The 17259-nt window shown below is 41.9% G+C and overlaps 1 protein-coding gene and 2 long non-coding RNA genes across 7 annotated transcripts in view; all 3 read right to left on the bottom strand.

Annotated features, from left to right (window-relative positions):
- Window positions 1-17259, bottom strand: part of LOC309491273 (uncharacterized protein) — an 82880-nt gene that overhangs the window by 50347 nt on the left and 15274 nt on the right. The window lies entirely within an intron of this gene.
- Window positions 7258-7653, bottom strand: LOC309491000. The gene is made up of 2 exons (XR_014202905.1): window positions 7547-7653; window positions 7258-7319 (listed from the first exon to the last, which is right to left on the bottom strand). It is a non-coding gene; the product is annotated as an uncharacterized lncRNA (long non-coding RNA).
- Window positions 13729-14174, bottom strand: LOC309491330. Its single transcript, XR_014203033.1, has 2 exons — window positions 14018-14174; window positions 13729-13790 (listed from the first exon to the last, which is right to left on the bottom strand). It is a non-coding gene; the product is annotated as an uncharacterized lncRNA (long non-coding RNA).

Raw genomic sequence — 17259 nt, 5'->3', positions numbered from 1 at the left:
GCCTTCACACTGGCAGTTGAAATCAGCTCCGTAAAACGCAATACGCGGACAGCGGACGTCGTACTACACCGTTGAAAAGCGTTGGAAGCTTCGGAAGCGAGTAGAACAAAAATGGCGGAGAGATTAGAACGGTTGATTTTGTCAGTGTCAGAATGTACAATATAATTGTATTAACTGCCCAGTAATAACGTTAGAAAATCATGAAAATAAAAAAATGACATGACAACTTATCGTTATAAAATCATTATTTATTTTATTAAAAGTTAAGAATTCAGGTTTGTTTATCAGTACCATAGCAACGCTAACTTCCGCTGGAATTGTCGGATAGGAACCGTAGCCTTTCGCAAGAGTTCAATTTTTTGAACGTATCCGGATGACCAACTGACACGATTTTTTTCGCACCGCACTCGTTCGGACCCGGTTCGGACCCATTCGCATGCGGTCTGCGAATCTCCATAGGAAATGAATGACTTCCGGTCGTTTCGAAGCAGTGTTGCCAACTTAGCGCCTTTGTCAGACCCCTTTAGCGACATTTTTTCAAAAAAGCGACTAGCGACAAATCTAGCTACTTTTTGGACAAACCTCAGTAACCTCCAAATGTTGCCAGCACAGCCCTGCGAGCGCGAGGTTTGCGTTCTCCTTGCCGTCACACACCTCTCTCTGCGTCTACCCTGTTCAGTGAATGGCTGAGAGAGGAGCAGCAGCACGGCAGCTAACAGACGTGAATGAGCAGTGTTGTTTCCACGGACTTATCACTTATCTTTTGTTTTATATTTAAAGAATTTAGTTTGACCATTTTATTTTATTACTTATGCTTATCACTTGTAATACTCACTATCACAGTTCACCCAGTTCCCGAACTCTCTCAATTCAGATAATTTTACACATATAAAAAATAGTCATTCAATAGCTACTCGTTCTTTTGTCTGACAAAAAAATATAGTAAATGAGAATGTTCAGCTTTATTGGACATTCGGCTATATTATATTATATTATATTATATTATATTATATTATATTATATTATGTTATATTAAAATACAGTATGTGAGCATGATTTTAACGAGAAAAAACATTAGGCAGGCAGAACGCAAGTACGCCGCGATGACGTCATGAATATGCTAATTGATGTATGACGTCATCTAGCGACATTTAGCGACTTTTAGGGGAGGCGTTAGCTACTTTCCTTTGAAAATAGTTGGCAACACTGTTTCGAAGCCGTATCGGAGATGATTTCAACTGCCAGTGTGAAGGCGGCGTTAGCCTATGCCTGGACGTCACACAAAACAAAATCCTACCTGTAGCCTTTCACCATCCACTTATTTAGCTGCTGTTGCATCAATTGACATGCCATCTCCTTTCCTCTCTTTTTTTTTTATATGTTTAGCCCCCGACAGCTTTTTTGCATTATCCATCTTTTTCGACGACAGCTCACTAACTTTACTCGTTCCTGCTCGCACAGCGCTCACGGCGCCCGCGCCCGCTCGCGATATTATCCCGCCCTCTTCTATGTCAAAATTAAAAAATAATGACATTGGCAACATCGCTGTCTGTATCTGACCGGACAGTTAACATTGTAAGCTAAGCAGGCTTGCTTTCCGACGTGCGGTTCTTTGTTCGGCAGTGTGTCATCAGACTCGCGGTGTTAAAGACTTTGAAAACAATTCTGCCCTACTCTGACTAGGATTGGCTGTCAGGTTTCGGCATTAGGAATGATGATTGTTTTTTTCAAGCTGCTAAGTTTATGGTAACTATAGAGATTAGCAGGTAAATGCTGGACACGACCACGACCCCCCCTCCCACCCCATAAATATTTTCTCATCGGATCTGCACAAATCACGTAGGTGACCCATTTTGGTTTTAAAACGGCGAATTTCGCCGAAAGGTGAGGAGTTTTCATGCCTGATTTCTCTGTTATTGTTTTTTATCTAGAGGTGTGTGTATGGGTGATTATGTTTTACTAATAGCCTACATTTTATGATGTATACCTATTAAAAACATTGTGGTGTATATTTGATGGGATCCTTCTGTTTCACACAATTTAAAAAATAAAAAAAACATATCAAAATGTTTCCTAAAAGACAGAGAACCGACTCAGAATGTGATGATATAACTCGCTCAAGATCAAGAGCTAGGTCTGAGAATAACGAGAGACTCAATCTTTTAATACGTGAACAGTTAAGAGGTCTAAATAGTACTGTTTTGTCTAATACGGAGAGATTGGATAATATTATAATCGACCAGCATGGCTGGATAGAGCCGACCGGGGATGATGGAGATGAGAGCGCACAGACAGGTGGTTCACTAGGGACATCTCAAACGCGCCGTACGGAGTTAAGTCCTACCGAGATAGATTCTCTGATGACTGATGGCGGGGTTGTTCGGGGTTTCACGATAACACCACGACCGCGTTTTAATGGGGTAGAGCTACAGAGATCGTTAGATCTCAGACAAATACAGACCAGCGATTTTGTAGAATATAATTCACGCCTCCATAATATTCTAAACGAGGTGGTTGACCTTTCACATCAGCTGGCGGGGGAGACGGGCTTCATAAACATAGCGCTTGCAGGAGAAAGTTTGCCGGGGTCAGTAAATGCAGTATTAACACCTGATTACAACCACGATGCTTCATTATTCATAAATCAGATTGAGCAAGTTGCTCAGAGTAATGCTGATGTGGCTAGTGACTCGACCCTAACATTACAAATCTCAATTGTGCGAGATAAAACAGGAGGGGGACGGAGAAAGATCAATGACCTAGCTATCAGCGAGAGTATCAGTAGGAATAAAATGCATTTATTTAGCCCCATTAATATCGATAATGAAATGTGTTTGAGTTACTGTCTAGCATATTTCCTCAATCCAGAATTCACAGATCAAGAGTTACACACACCTGCGATGGAGATTCACACGGGATGTGGTTTTATGGCACACGAGCAGATAGGTCTCCATAATTTGTCGGTTTTCGAAAATAAATTAGACATAAAAATTGTAGTTTTTTATAGAGACTGTTCTGGCAAGGTGGTTGTGTACAAAAACACAGACGAATTACACCCAAAGACAGTCCATCTATTTCTGCACGAAGGACATTTTCATCTAATAAAAAATTTAACCGGATTTATTGGAAGCTCGTACGTGTGCGAATACTGCTTCAAGGGGTATAAAGACAGAAAAACACACGAATGTCAGTTTGTTTGCAAAATATGTATGACATCTGAATGTCGCTCGTATGCGAGGAGAACAAGACAGTGTGCAGAATGTCTGAGATTCTGTAAAAACAACTTCTGTTACGAAACACATAAAAAATCACAAACCCCCGGCGAGAGATCTCAGTGTGAATCTGTGAGATTCTGCTCAAAATGCCATGCCGTTTATAGAACGCCCTCTGGTGGTGAAAAAATAAAACCTCACAAATGCTCTCCAGAGTATTGTGTACATTGTTACGAGATTTTGACGTACGACGGTGGTCACGAATGTTACATTCAGCCTCTAAAACCTGAACCCAAAGATAAAAAATATGTTTATTATGATTTTGAAACATTCGTTCAAGATGGGAGACACATAGCAAATTATGTTTGTGCAATGACAGAGACAGGTGAGACGTTTGAAGCTGCGGGGCTAGATTGTGTGGCTCTTTTGATTAAACACTTCAGACGCCCAAAATATACAGGATACACGTTTATTGCACATAACTCGTCCGGTTTTGATGCATATTTACTCCTTAATTATCTTGTCGGCGAGGGCTTGACGCCAAAAGTTATTATGCAGGGGTGTAGAATTCTATACATGTATGATACTGTGTTTAAACAACGTTTCATCGACATTCCTTTAAACTAGCTAACATACCCAAGGCCCTTTACTTAGATACACAGGAGAAGGGTTATTTTCCGCACCTTTTCAATAAACCAGAAAATGGAGAATATATCGGTCCCTATCCTGCAAAAGAGTTTTACGGTTATGAGACAATGAGTGAAGCCGAGCGTGTCAGATTTGACACTTGGTACGCAGATGTATTGAATGATATCTTTGACTTCAAAAAGGAGATCGCTTTTTACTGTAGGAATGATGTAATTATTCCACGAAAAGCCTGCAAATGTTACAGAGACGAATTTATAAATTTCACAAACATCGATCCGTTCAAATCAATCACATTACCAGGTGTGTGTATGAAAACTTTCAAAACAAATTTTCTCTCGCGCGACACACTGGCTCTAACACACAGCCATGCCTATATTAATCAACACAAAACGTTTTCAAACACATCTATCCAGTGGCTTGAGTATTTCAAACTGAGTCAAAACGTGGAGATACAACATGCGCTAAACCATGGGGAGCGTGCGGTAGGTCCATATCACCTAGATGGTTATTATGAGGATGATAATGGAACGAAGACAGCCTTGGAGTACTTAGGGTGCTTTTTTCACAGCCACGACTGCAGATTTAAGGCAGAAGAAATTCAACCTTTATCGAAAGTGTGTTTTGGTGATCTCAGAAGGCAGTCGGATGCAAAACTAGAAACCCTGCGAAAAGTTTATGGATTGCGCGTTATTGTTATGTGGGAATGCGAATGGGAGGGGCTGAAACAGACAGACCGTGATGTCATGCGGTTCATGTCATCTTACGAAACACACGAGAGGCTGAGAGCTCGAGATGCTCTATACGGCGGTAGAACAAATGCGTACAAGTTGTATCACAAAACAGCTGAAAATGAGAGAATCGACTATTATGATTTCACATCGTTATACCCTTTCGTCCAGGCTACTAAAACGTATCCTATAGGTCATCCTAAAATTATATTCAAGGACTTTGAAGCGATAGAGAACTACTTCGGGCTCATAAAGGCCGAAGTTCTTCCTCCGCGGGGATTGTATCATCCAGTACTACCTTACAGGTGCGCTGGTAAGCTAATGTTTCCTCTATGTAAGACTTGTGCAGAGAATCAGATTCAGGATACACAATGCTGTCATACAGAGGCTGAGAGATGTATTACAGGCACATGGGTGACCGTTGAACTCCAGAAAGCTATTCAACACGGGTATTGCGTAATCAAAATACATGAAGTCTGGCATTTCCCAGACACGTCCGATACATTATTCACCGAATATGTTAAAACATTCCTTAAACTGAAACAGGAAGCGTCGGGGTATCCGTCCGATGTAGTGACAGAGACAGAAAAACAATCTTACGTAGCTGATTACCTGGATAAAGAAGGGATCCAGTTAGATCCGTCTAAAATAATAAAAAATCCAGCAAAAAGATCCATTGCTAAGCTCATCTTGAATACACTTTGGGGTAGGTTTTGTCTGAGATCTCACCTTGCACACAGTGAACTCCTGGCAGACCCAGAAGAGTTCACTCAGCGTCTCTTTAACCACGCCCACGTAATACGTCATTTCTCTTTCGTATCTGATTCAGTGGCTTTGATTCAGTCGAGTAGTGCAGCGCAAGACCCATCTCCCACGCGTGATGTAAATCTTCTGGTAGGCGCTTTTACGACTTGCTATGGGCGACTCGAGTTGTATAATCTTCTAGATAAATTACGGGAGAGAGTGATTTATGCCGACACAGACAGCGTGATTTTTGTATCAAAAACCGGTGATTGGATTCCTGAGACAGGATCTTATCTTGGTCAGCTGACGAGCGAGTTAGATTCTGGTCAGCATATAATCCAATTCGTTTCCTCGGGTCCTAAATCTTATGCATTTAAGACATCCGATGGTCGTTCATGTCTCAAAGCTAAAGGCATTACGTTAACAGCAGAGAATGCTGAAATAGTTACGCTACAGAGTCTGACCGATCTTGTGCGAGGTTATGTCGAAAGAGGTGTCAGATTACACCTGTCAGCAAAAACAAACACCATCACACGGAATAAGAGGAGATTCACATTACACAACAGGTCAAATGTGAAAAAATTTTCCGTGGTGTATGATAAGCGGGTACTCCAACCAGATTATACTACCTTACCTTACGGATTCTAGCACTATATTTAAAAATGTGTGAAACAGATGTGTTTGACTGCAGACTGCAACACCCGTTCTCGGCAATCGTTGCCGGTCCAAGTGGTTCTGGGAAGACTTTTTTTGTGAAGAATCTAATGTATAATTCAGAGAAAATGTCCTCTGTCAAGTTTGACAATTTTGTCTATGTGTATACATCCTGGCAGCCAATGTATGATGAAATGTTACATGCTTTTGATATTAAATTCATTGAAGGTATACCAAAGAAATTGGATGACGAATCATTATTTCCTCCTGGTAAAACATCTCTACTCATTATGGATGACGTCATGATTCAAGCTGCATCTAATTCTGAGGTCGAAAACGTGTTTACGCGCCTAGTTCATCACATGAAGATCAGTTGTTTGCTACTGGTACAGAATCTGTTTTTCCAGGGTAAATCTACCAGAACAATCGGGTTAAATACAAATTATTTAATTATATTTAAAAATCCTCGAGATAAGCAACAGATAGGCGTTTTAGGTCGTCAAATGTTTCCGGGTAATACACATTTTTTTATCGAAGCGTATCAAGATGCAAGCGAACGCCCTTACAGCTATTTTTTGATAGATTATAAAGCACAGACACCAGAAAAATACCGACTCAGAACGGATTTACTGTCAGACTACCCGGTGGTGTACGTCCCGAGGTGAAAATTAGCACAAGGCTTTCCAGAAATCTCTATCTCTTAAAGTTATTATACAAGAGCTCACCCAAGCAGAGACGTGTTATTCTGCATTCAGCCCCCGATGAGCTAATATTAGCTCTATGTGAACTGGCTCTCAATATTCTGCATGGCAAGGTCCCTCTAACTGCGAAACAGCACGGGGCTTTAAAAAGAAGGAAAAACGAGATAAAGTACGTTGCAAATAAAAATATTAATATCACCAGGAAGAGACGTATGATTAATCAAAAGGGGGGTTTTCTGCTTCCCCTACTCAGCGTAGCACTTCCCTTTATAACTAGCCTCATAACTAGAAACTGAATCTGAAGAGAAAAATGCAACATACCGAGAAATTGTATCTAGTGCCAAAACAACAGCTGGATAGACTAAGAACTGCACCGGTTCGTGAGAATATTCATACGTTTGTGGAGAATGATTTGGATTCATCTATTAGAGATATACTACAGAGGCATGATTTGAACACTTACGAAAAATCCAAGCTCTACACTAATTGTACTGTCCTCCAATTGATGTTCTTAACCAAAATTAGACAGTCAGCTAAACTCCAGTCATGAAGAACATGTGAGTCAGAATATTGTTTCTTAGCTCTGTTTAATTGAGACTCTTGAGCATGAAGACATGAACAAAGGAGTGAAACTGAAAATAAGCACAAAAAATACAATAAGGCGAAATTGTGCCTCATACAAATACTAACAAGCTTAATTACAATGAAATATAGTCTTTTCAGTAAAGTGTCTCAGTAAACAATCAGTTCACGAATTGAAATCAAAGATTTATACTCAAATATAGTTTTACATCAACATGAAATTAGCTCAAATCTATTATTAGAAATACTGTAAACAGAAAATACATAAACTACTTACAGGCAGTTCTTGCTTAGGAGAAATCGAAACATAACAGGATAATTGCAGCTGGAACGATCTTCACCATGTGCTTTGACTAATAAACTAACTTCCTGATTCAGCCTGCAATACCATACATGACCGCTAGAAGTCCTAATTACTCTAACAAGGAGAATACCCAAAGGGCAGAACACTCCCCGCTTGGTGTTTATGACACCACAGTCCATATTGCTACAATTTAGCATAAACTTTCAATCAGTTGACGGTAAAAGTAAGACGACTTCCGTAACAGGCCTTGTGAAGGTCTTTGGAGTACCTTGAGCAGTGGTTCTTAAACTAACTGTTCGTACCTTTCCATCCTGGCTATGAATAGCAGACGTGACCACTGCCATAGGCCATGTATTACGAGCAGCTTGGTTCTCCTTCAATAAGACAACATCACCTTCTTGCAAGTTGCGACGTGTCTCATTCCATTTCCTGCGACTCTGTAGGGTTGGAAGGTACTCCCTTTTCCAGCGGAGCCAGAACTCATTGGCCAAGGCTTGTACTTGTCTCCATTGTTTAAGAAGAAGATCCTTGTCACCAAATTCTCCTGGAGGAGGTGGGACTGCTCCCTTCTGGGTAAGCAGCATTGCTGGAGTCAAGATGAATGGAGACTGTGGGTCACTTGATACAGGAATGAGAGGTCTGGCGTTGATGATGGCTGAAACTTCGGCCATAAGCGTGCATAAGACCTCATGGGAGAAAGCAGTATGTTCTCTTAGTAGGATACAATCGAGAATTCTGCGGGCCACTCCAATCATTCGTTCCCATGAACCTCCTCTATGTGAAGAATGAGGAGGGTTGAACTCCCAAGAACAGCTCTGCTCCCTCAAATATCCAGAAACCCTTTCCTCCTGTGCCAGCTTGCTTAGTCCTAGCTCTTTACTTGCTCCCACAAAGTTTGTGCCGCAATCAGACCTCAGCTGCTTTGCAGGTCCTCGAATGGCGAAGAATCGCCTCAGAGCATTGATGCAGCTGGAAGCATCCATTGATTCGATTACCTCAATATGCACTGCTCTCGTGCTCATGCAAGTAAACAATATAGCCCAGCGCTTGCTCTCCGCATGACCACCTCTAGTGCGTCTCGCTCTGACCATCCAAGGTCCAAAAACATCCAATCCCACATAAGTAAACGGGGGACTTATGTTTAGGCGCTCAGGAGGTAAGTCTGCCATAATTTGTTCCTCCATTTTCCCACGGAGCTTACGGCAAGTAACGCAATGGTGTAAGACTGAGCTAATCAGCCTTTTCCCTCCGATAATCCAGAAACCAGCTCTTCTCAAGGCTCCCTCTGTAAAATGACGCCCTTGATGTTCTACTTTCTCATGGTAGTGACGCACTAACAGGATGGAGATGTAATTGTGCTTGGTTAGAACCAAGGGGTTCATTTCATTGGAGCTTAATGGAGAATTTTTCAATCTTCCTCCAATTCTGATCAAGCCTTCTTTGAGAACGGGATTAAGTTTTACGAGAGGGCTGTTCTTTGATAGGGCTTTCTTGTCGGAAAGAGCTGCATATTCCATAGGAAAGCTCTCAAGTTGAGTTGCTCTCAAAATGGCGGTCCAGGCTAGTGAATACTCTTGTGAGGTTCGAAGTTTATTGCACCAATGCCACCCTACATGTTCTTTAGAACAACTCTTGGATTTGATCGTGTGAACGATGTGGATCAAAAGGGTAATGGCTCTTACAAGGGTTATCCAGGTAGAGAATCTCTTGAATCTTTCTGTCCCTAAGCCATTAAGTCTAACTTGTGTGCAATAACTGAGGACATCACGTCTTATCTCAACATCATCTTCTGGACAGACAAGTTCGTAGGATTCAGGCTCTTCCTGCAAGCATGTATTTGGTTTGGAGAGAAAAGTAGGTCCCCTGAGCCATGCTGTATTATTAAGTTGAGATGCAGCAACTCCTCTAGAAGCATGGTCAGCTGGGTTGAGTTCAGTTGGTACATAAACCCATTGATCTGGCCTTGAAGATTGGCGAATTCGTTGAACTCTGTTATGCACATACATATAAAACTGCTTCGTCTCGTTGTGTATGTACCCTAAGACTACTTTGCTGTCACAGTAGAATCTTATAGCATGCAATCTGAGATCCATCTCATGGCGAATCAGGTCAGCAATTTCAACTGCCAATACTGCAGCACAGAGTTCGAGACGCGGAATAGTAGGTTTGTGTTGAGGTGCTAGTTTAGCTTTACCTAGGACAAATCCGACATCACTGCTACCATCATGATCAGTGACCTTGAGGTAAGCCACCGCACCAATTGCTTTAGTGGAGGCATCAGAGAAAATGCACAGTTCTGCAAGTTTTGACTCAGAGAGAGAAATTGAGGAATAGGTTCGAGGAATATGAAGTTGCTTCAGGCCTTGGAGGGAGTCTTGCCATGTTTCCCACTCTGCTCTCTTTTCTTCAGGAAGTAAAGCATCCCATTCTGAGGTGAAGTTTGAGAGGTCTCGTAGCAGAGCTCTGCCTTGTATGGTGACTGGAGACACTATGCCGAGTGGATCAAAGATACTGTTCACAGTGGACAGCACGCCACGTTTTGTGAATGATTTGCCGACAGATGACACATCAAAGGTGAAGGTGTCGCTTGCTATCTCCCAGCACAACCCAAGAGTCCGCTGTATAGAGGGAACGTCTCCACTAAGGTCTAAGTCCTTTATAGTCTTAGCATGTTCCTCTTGAGGAAAGGCTTGCATAACAACTGGACTATTTGAGGCAATCTTGTGCAAATGAAGGTTCGATTCAGCTAAAGATGCTCGTGTTCTTTGAAGGAGACTCACTGCCTGCTCATCAGTAGGTAGGGACACAAGCCCATCATCCACGTAGAAGTGTCTTTCCACGTAGTGTCGAGTATCTGAGCCATGTACCTTCTCACCCTCGCTAGCAGCTCGTCTTAGCCCGTAAATGGCAACGGCCGGAGAAGGGCTGTTGCCAAAAACATGTATCTTCATACGGTACTCTATGACATCCTTTGTTGGGTCGCTGTCTCGAAACCAGAGGAACCTAAGAAAGTTACGATGGTCCTTTCTGACTTTGAAACAATGGAACATTTGTTGGATGTCAGCTGTGATGGCTACAAGCTCCTTACGGAATCGAAGGAGGACTCCCAGCAAATTATTATTCAGATCGGGGCCCGTTAACAAGACGTTGTTGAGGGAGATGCCATGATGTTGGGCACTGGAGTCAAAAACCACCCTGATTTGATCTGGCTTTTTTGAGTGGTAAACTGCAAAGATCGGTAGGAACCAACACTCCTCTCCTTCCTTCAGTGGTGGTGCGGGTTCAGCATGGTCGTTCTCCAGAATTTTCTTCATGAAAGAGACAAACTGTTTTTCCATCTCTGGTTTCTTAGTAAGAGTACGCTGCAGAGAACGGAATCTATTAAGAGCCTGTAGACGATTGTTGGGAAGTATTTGTCTTGGCTCTCTGAAGGGCAATGGGGCGACCCAACTGTTTACTTCATCCTTGTAAACCTCTGAATTCATGATCCTTAAGAATGTTGTGTCCTCAATGGATGGCGCTAGTTTATTATCGTTCTCAGTTCTTTGGAACACATCACAACCAAGGCTGTTTTCTGAGGTTCTGTACCTGATGTCTTTGTGTGCTTTTGGCTCCCCGCTGTAAAGAGCTTCCTCTTTGAGGTTCATGTAACTGGTGCAGGGTGAAAGGTAAGTGGTGCGACCATTCTCTAATATATTGGTCCTGAAGGTGCTCACACTAGGTATATGGGCGCTTCCTAAACATACCTCACCAACTATCACCCAACCCAAGTCTAACCTTTGGGCAAAGGGTGCATCATGTGGGCCATTGATTTGTTGTCTGACCTTGTGCACCCTAATGATGTCTCTCCCTAATAAGAGAAGGATCTGAGCGTTGGGATCGAGTTTGGGAATTTGGCTTGCAACTGACCTCAAGTGAGAGTGATTCATGGCTACATTCGGAGTGGGAATCTCGCATCTGCTGGCCAGTATTTGATTGCACTCTATGAGTTGTGGTAGAGCAAAGGAAGCGCTTCCTGTAGCCGGTGAGATCATGAAACCTTCGGCCTTCCTGGCACACATATTGGACACTCCAGCACATGTCCGAAGGGAATAAGAGGAAGGTTCACTATCTATACCGAACAGTTCAAAGAAATCACTTTTTGCCAGTGAGCGATTACTCTGATCGTCGAGTACTGCATACATTTTGACAACCTTCTCAGGTTGATTCTGAGGGAACACATCCACCAAGCAAATTTTAGAACATGATTTCCCTGGCTGCCCCTTTCCACAGATCTCGGTACAGTGTGACGTCACTGTGGATGTTGACAATTCATTGTCATCTCCTTCTCCGCAGCTCAATTGTGGGGTAGAATACTCAGGTACTTGACAAGGTGGACCAGGGTGCATGACTGTGACATGACGATTACTCTCGCATTCACTACACTTGACAGTTAACTTGCAGTCTTTGGCCAAATGAGTAGTGGACGTGCAACACTTGTAGCATATTCCATTGTCACGGAGGAAGGATTTTCTCTCCTCAATAGGTTTGGCTCTGAAAGTGCGACACTTTTTTAAAGGGTGTGGCCTATGGTGTATTGGGCAGTATTTTCCAGGATCCTCTACTTTCCTTTCACTGAGAACATCAGTTTTATGAGTTGACAATGGAATTTTTGCCGTCCTTAGAATTGATCTTTCTTTAGAATGGATATCGCTAGAACGAGTGAGTGAGAAACTAGGGTCGTTCCTGATGCGTGCCTCATTGCAAATAAACTCAGCAAAGAATGAAAAAGGGGGGAAAAACCCATTGTGTTCTGCTTTGAACCTGGATCCTTGGGATACCCATTTTTCTTGAAGAGGGTATGAGAGCTTTGCTACTATAGGACTGATTCCTCGAGCGGTATCTAAAAAGGCCAATCCAGGCAGATATCCGTCTTGCTTCGCTGATAAGATCTCCATGAGGAGATCTCCAAGTTCCCTAAGTCTCACAGGGTCGTTGTTGTAAATTTTTGTAAACGTATCCAATTTCTTGAACAGCGCATCTTCAATTATCTCAGGTGAAGCATAGCACTCGACCAGCCTATCCCAGGCTTTCCTAAGAGCAACTTCAGGATTGTTAACATGCATGAGACGTATTCTGTTGACGTAATGGCCTGATTCCTTGCCTAGCCACTTACTTAAAAGGTCCAACTCTTCGCTGGCTGAGATGTCGAGCTCTTTTATGGCATTTAAGAATGAGGACTGCCACGCTCTGAAACTTTCGGGTCTGTCGTCAAACTGACGGAGCCCTGTTGTCACCAATTCACGTCTTGCCAGAAACTTTACGAACTCTGTCATTGGGGGGTCTTTGACCGATTCAGCTTGGGAAGCATAGTGAAGAGGATTATAAGGTTTAGCTGTGACATTCAGACTAGGACGAACACCTGACTGAGGATGTGGCCAGTGTTCGTTATTAGTCTCTGCCATGTTAGAGCTCATTTTTAGAGGTGAAAAGTAGGAATCAGACATGGCAAGGCATCTCTTTGGTGGTTTAAACTGGTTTTCTGTATGAGGGCTAAGTGGTAACGATTCAAGTTGCTTGTCCCACGTTACTAAGCTTTCCTCATGCTTGACAGGTGCAAAGTCATGACGGCGCGAATGTGTTTGTAACTCAGATTGCTGTATAACATAGTCTTTTGTGCGCTGTATACTTTCTTCCTTTAATGATCTTTGAGCACCTTTGTCGTCCTTTACCTTTAACTGTTCCTCGGCTGCCTCTAATATTTCTGCCTGTGCTACAGCGGCTGCTGCCTCCCTCTGGAGTGTTAAAGCATCCAATTCAGCTGTGAGTCTGGTTTTCTCAAGAAGGGCTTTTGCTTCCTTCTCTGCTTGTTCAATTTTTAACTTAGCTTCTTTTTCAGCAAAGCATGCACGGACTCGTGCTGCTTCTGCCTTCGCACGGGCCCTCGCTGCTGCGCTAGCTGTTGAAACTGATGTAAGACTGCTGCCTGCACTTTTCTGCGAAGCTCTGTCGACATCCTTATTATCATCCATGGTGCTCATTCTTTGCATATAATCAACGTCGTAATTTTTCCAACTAAAGATGCCTTTTCACTGTACTGTCCTCCAATTGATGTTCTTAACCAAAATTAGACAGTCAGCTAAACTCCAGTCATGAAGAACATGTGAGTCAGAATATTGTTTCTTAGCTCTGTTTAATTGAGACTCTTGAGCATGAAGACATGAACAAAGGAGTGAAACTGAAAATAAGCACAAAAAATACAATAAGGCGAAATTGTGCCTCATACAAATACTAACAAGCTTAATTACAATGAAATATAGTCTTTTCAGTAAAGTGTCTCAGTAAACAATCAGTTCACGAATTGAAATCAAAGATTTATACTCAAATATAGTTTTACATCAACATGAAATTAGCTCAAATCTATTATTAGAAATACTGTAAACAGAAAATACATAAACTACTTACAGGCAGTTCTTGCTTAGGAGAAATCGAAACATAACAGGATAATTGCAGCTGGAACGATCTTCACCATGTGCTTTGACTAATAAACTAACTTCCTGATTCAGCCTGCAATACCATACATGACCGCTAGAGGTCCTAATTACTCTAACAAGGAGAATACCCAAAGGGCAGAACACTAATGTTTTACAACGATTCTTAAGCGTGGTAAAACATGGTGATATGGAAAGTAACACTCTAACTCTTACATTACCGGAACATGAGACACCTCCCCCCTCCCACACCCCTGATGTTAGGAATGATGACGTCAGTGATGACCCAATCTTCTCAGAAGTTTTAAACAACGTTCCTCAGAGAAGCTTAAAAAATGTAAAATATATTATGGATAAAATGTCCAAAGCCAAACACTTGTCTTCATGGACAGATGATGGAGAATTTGTTTATAAAGGGAGAATCATTCCCGGATCCCATATATTTGATCTGGTAAAGAGCGTAACGTCATCACAGATGATGCATGACAATCGACGCCCTGCCGGCTGGTACGAGTTTCTGGATGCATTTGCAACATTAAATATTCCTCATTCGACTGTAACCAATCATAATGTAAGACGGTTGCTTGAATCACTTAAAAGAAAAACACACGTGGATGACTTTGGTACTACACCTACTAAGTCTTTGAAAAAACGTCACACACACACACACCCGCACGCCTCTGATGAAAACCTATTTAACATGCCAACCGTAGATACAGAACAATGGATGAATTTTTAACAACTATATGTAATGGGTTTGTTATGTTTTTTTTTACAAAATATTATCATGTGTGTGAGATTTTCATTATGTGTATTTGTGTTTTAGTTTTTTAATCTGAAAATATTGTGTTATTGTTTTGATGTCAAATAAAAGAAAGAAAACGCGATTATTCAGCTGTTTACGAGTCATTTATTCATTACATATTCTTTATTTATTCGTTACACAGGAATTAATAAGACTGGAACATTTTACCAGACTGTACACACTGGATACATTTAAATCTTTTACTATCACAGACCATGGGTTTCAATTTTTTCACAAAAAGAGACACCATAACATCATTTCTTAATAGATTATCGTCATGGTAAAATTTAATTATATCTTCATACTTAACACCTCGTGAAATATGATACAGAAAAAAGACACAATGCTGCCCGCAGGTGACAAATGTAAAATCTTGGACTTGTCTGGTAGAATGATGAACTTGTGTAGAATTGTTTTTTAGAAAGTAGAGAATAGATGGAGGGAAAAAATCTGAATCCGGAGGATTGCCGAAGCTGTCAAAAAAACATCCGACCCCGTTTCGACCTATGTACACTGCTAACCAATGGCGGCCTGGTTCGTCCGATCGATCCGTATTACAAATTAATAGAGCTGGGAGATCTATCAACGGTTCTTTGGGGAGATGATCGCTAGCGTATACTCCTAAAAAATTTACATTACATGTAATGTTGTCCATAATTCCAGTTAGCTCCACAGTGTTCATTTCAACTCGTTTAGTAGTGTTCTGCCAACACCTGTCTCCTATTTGATATTTCAAGAAGAGAATCATACGTAGCGTAAATCAAAATGTTTACTGTGTTTTGTAGAGGCTCTCTAAAACGCGCTTCTAACCTAATATTTCCTGATCTTATCAGCGACACATGCTGCGAGCAGTCTTCATCTGGAGAAAGGTTATAGGCAAACAACGTGTAGCCGTTGAGAAAATCCTCCCTATCTATGGCCAGTGACTGATTCTTCAAATGCCTCCCCGTGGCGGTAACCAGTTGATAATACTCTCTCACGGCATTTCCTAAATTAAACTGTGGTTGAAAGGGGCGTGTCCCAATATGTAGGCCGTCTGAGGTGAGATTTAAATATTCAAGATTAAAATGTTTGAACGCAAATGGTTTTTTTTCGAATGAGCCAGTAAAAGCATCGTTATCCGTCATTGCTATAACAATGGATTTTGGTAAAGTGCCTAGGAAGAGGTTTTCATGATTTGAGACACGAGATCCAGCGGGAATACTAAAATTCTTGACACAGACTCTATCGAAACCATACTTGGCTGTGGCCGACAGTAAAGCTTGAGCATGACCCAAACGCACCGAAGGGGAGACAGACACTCTTTTGATAAAGAGAGAAGCAGAGATTATTTTTAGTTTATAATCGATCGCGTCCCCGCGCATAAGACAGAAGGTGTCTTTCGCTCTAGTTAAACGAATACGAATATCTACACCGTTCAAAAGTAATTTCGGCTGAAAAAATATATCGCTGTGTAAAGGGGCTAATAACTCCACAACATTGCTCCCATCTGTAAACGCAGCCCTTTTTGTTAAGCCTGCATTTGCACCTGCCGGGTCTGTGGCATCCATATGGCCAGCGGTATCTTTGTAAAACAGTCCAGCTGAAAAGTTATTCTCTAGGGTATCTTTTCCATAATTAATAAGCATCTCAATCAAACACCTGTACGGATACGTGTTGGAGGATTGTGACACTAGTCTATCTCCTAGCGAGACATCCACCTGCGAGAAAATGGTCGCTCCGGGGTAGTTTATGAGCGAAACGGGAGCGCCTGGCGGTAGGTTATCCCCGTTTGGCAGAGTTATTTTAACCTGAGTGTATAGCAATGTGTTATTCAGATCTGTGTAATCTTCACCAGTCCCCGCGATGTAAAATTCAATCGGAGAAGAATCATTAATCGCTGACACTGGAGGGATCTCCACATAAGTGTTTTTCTCGATAGCTGTTTGAGTTAAAGGCAGGGTAAAAATATCCAATTCTGATTTGATACATTCGTCTGACATTGCATGAATCAACGACATGGTTTAGAAGATAGTGTTGGTTCGTCTTTTCAAACTTGTAGATCTTTTCACACGCTTCGTGCGGCTTCTTGCTCTGCTTTTTACAACTGGCCGTTTCTTAGTGACGCGTCTAGTCTTCTTTATACCGTGACCACGCCCCCTCCTCATACGGGTCCCCGGTGGCCTTAAGCCTCTACGCATGACCATAAGACCGTGACCCCTCTGTCCCTCAGTGTTATCATTATTAAATGACTTTGACAAGGCACTGGTAACTACATCACTTACTATATTTTTTGCCGCAGCTTTTATGTGCGGCTTTGCTATACTGAAACCCCTTCTTAGAAACGGTATTGCCATACGATATAATCCACGAAATAGACCCCCGATCCCTGATGCAAAGCCGGCGCCATACATTACACCGCTTCCGGCATA

The sequence above is a fragment of the Leuciscus leuciscus genome (genome assembly GCF_965113295.1).
Source record: "Leuciscus leuciscus genome assembly, chromosome: 25".
In the NCBI taxonomy this organism is placed as follows: Eukaryota; Metazoa; Chordata; class Actinopteri; order Cypriniformes; family Leuciscidae; genus Leuciscus; species Leuciscus leuciscus.
This window is presented reverse-complemented; position numbering and strand designations above follow the sequence as displayed.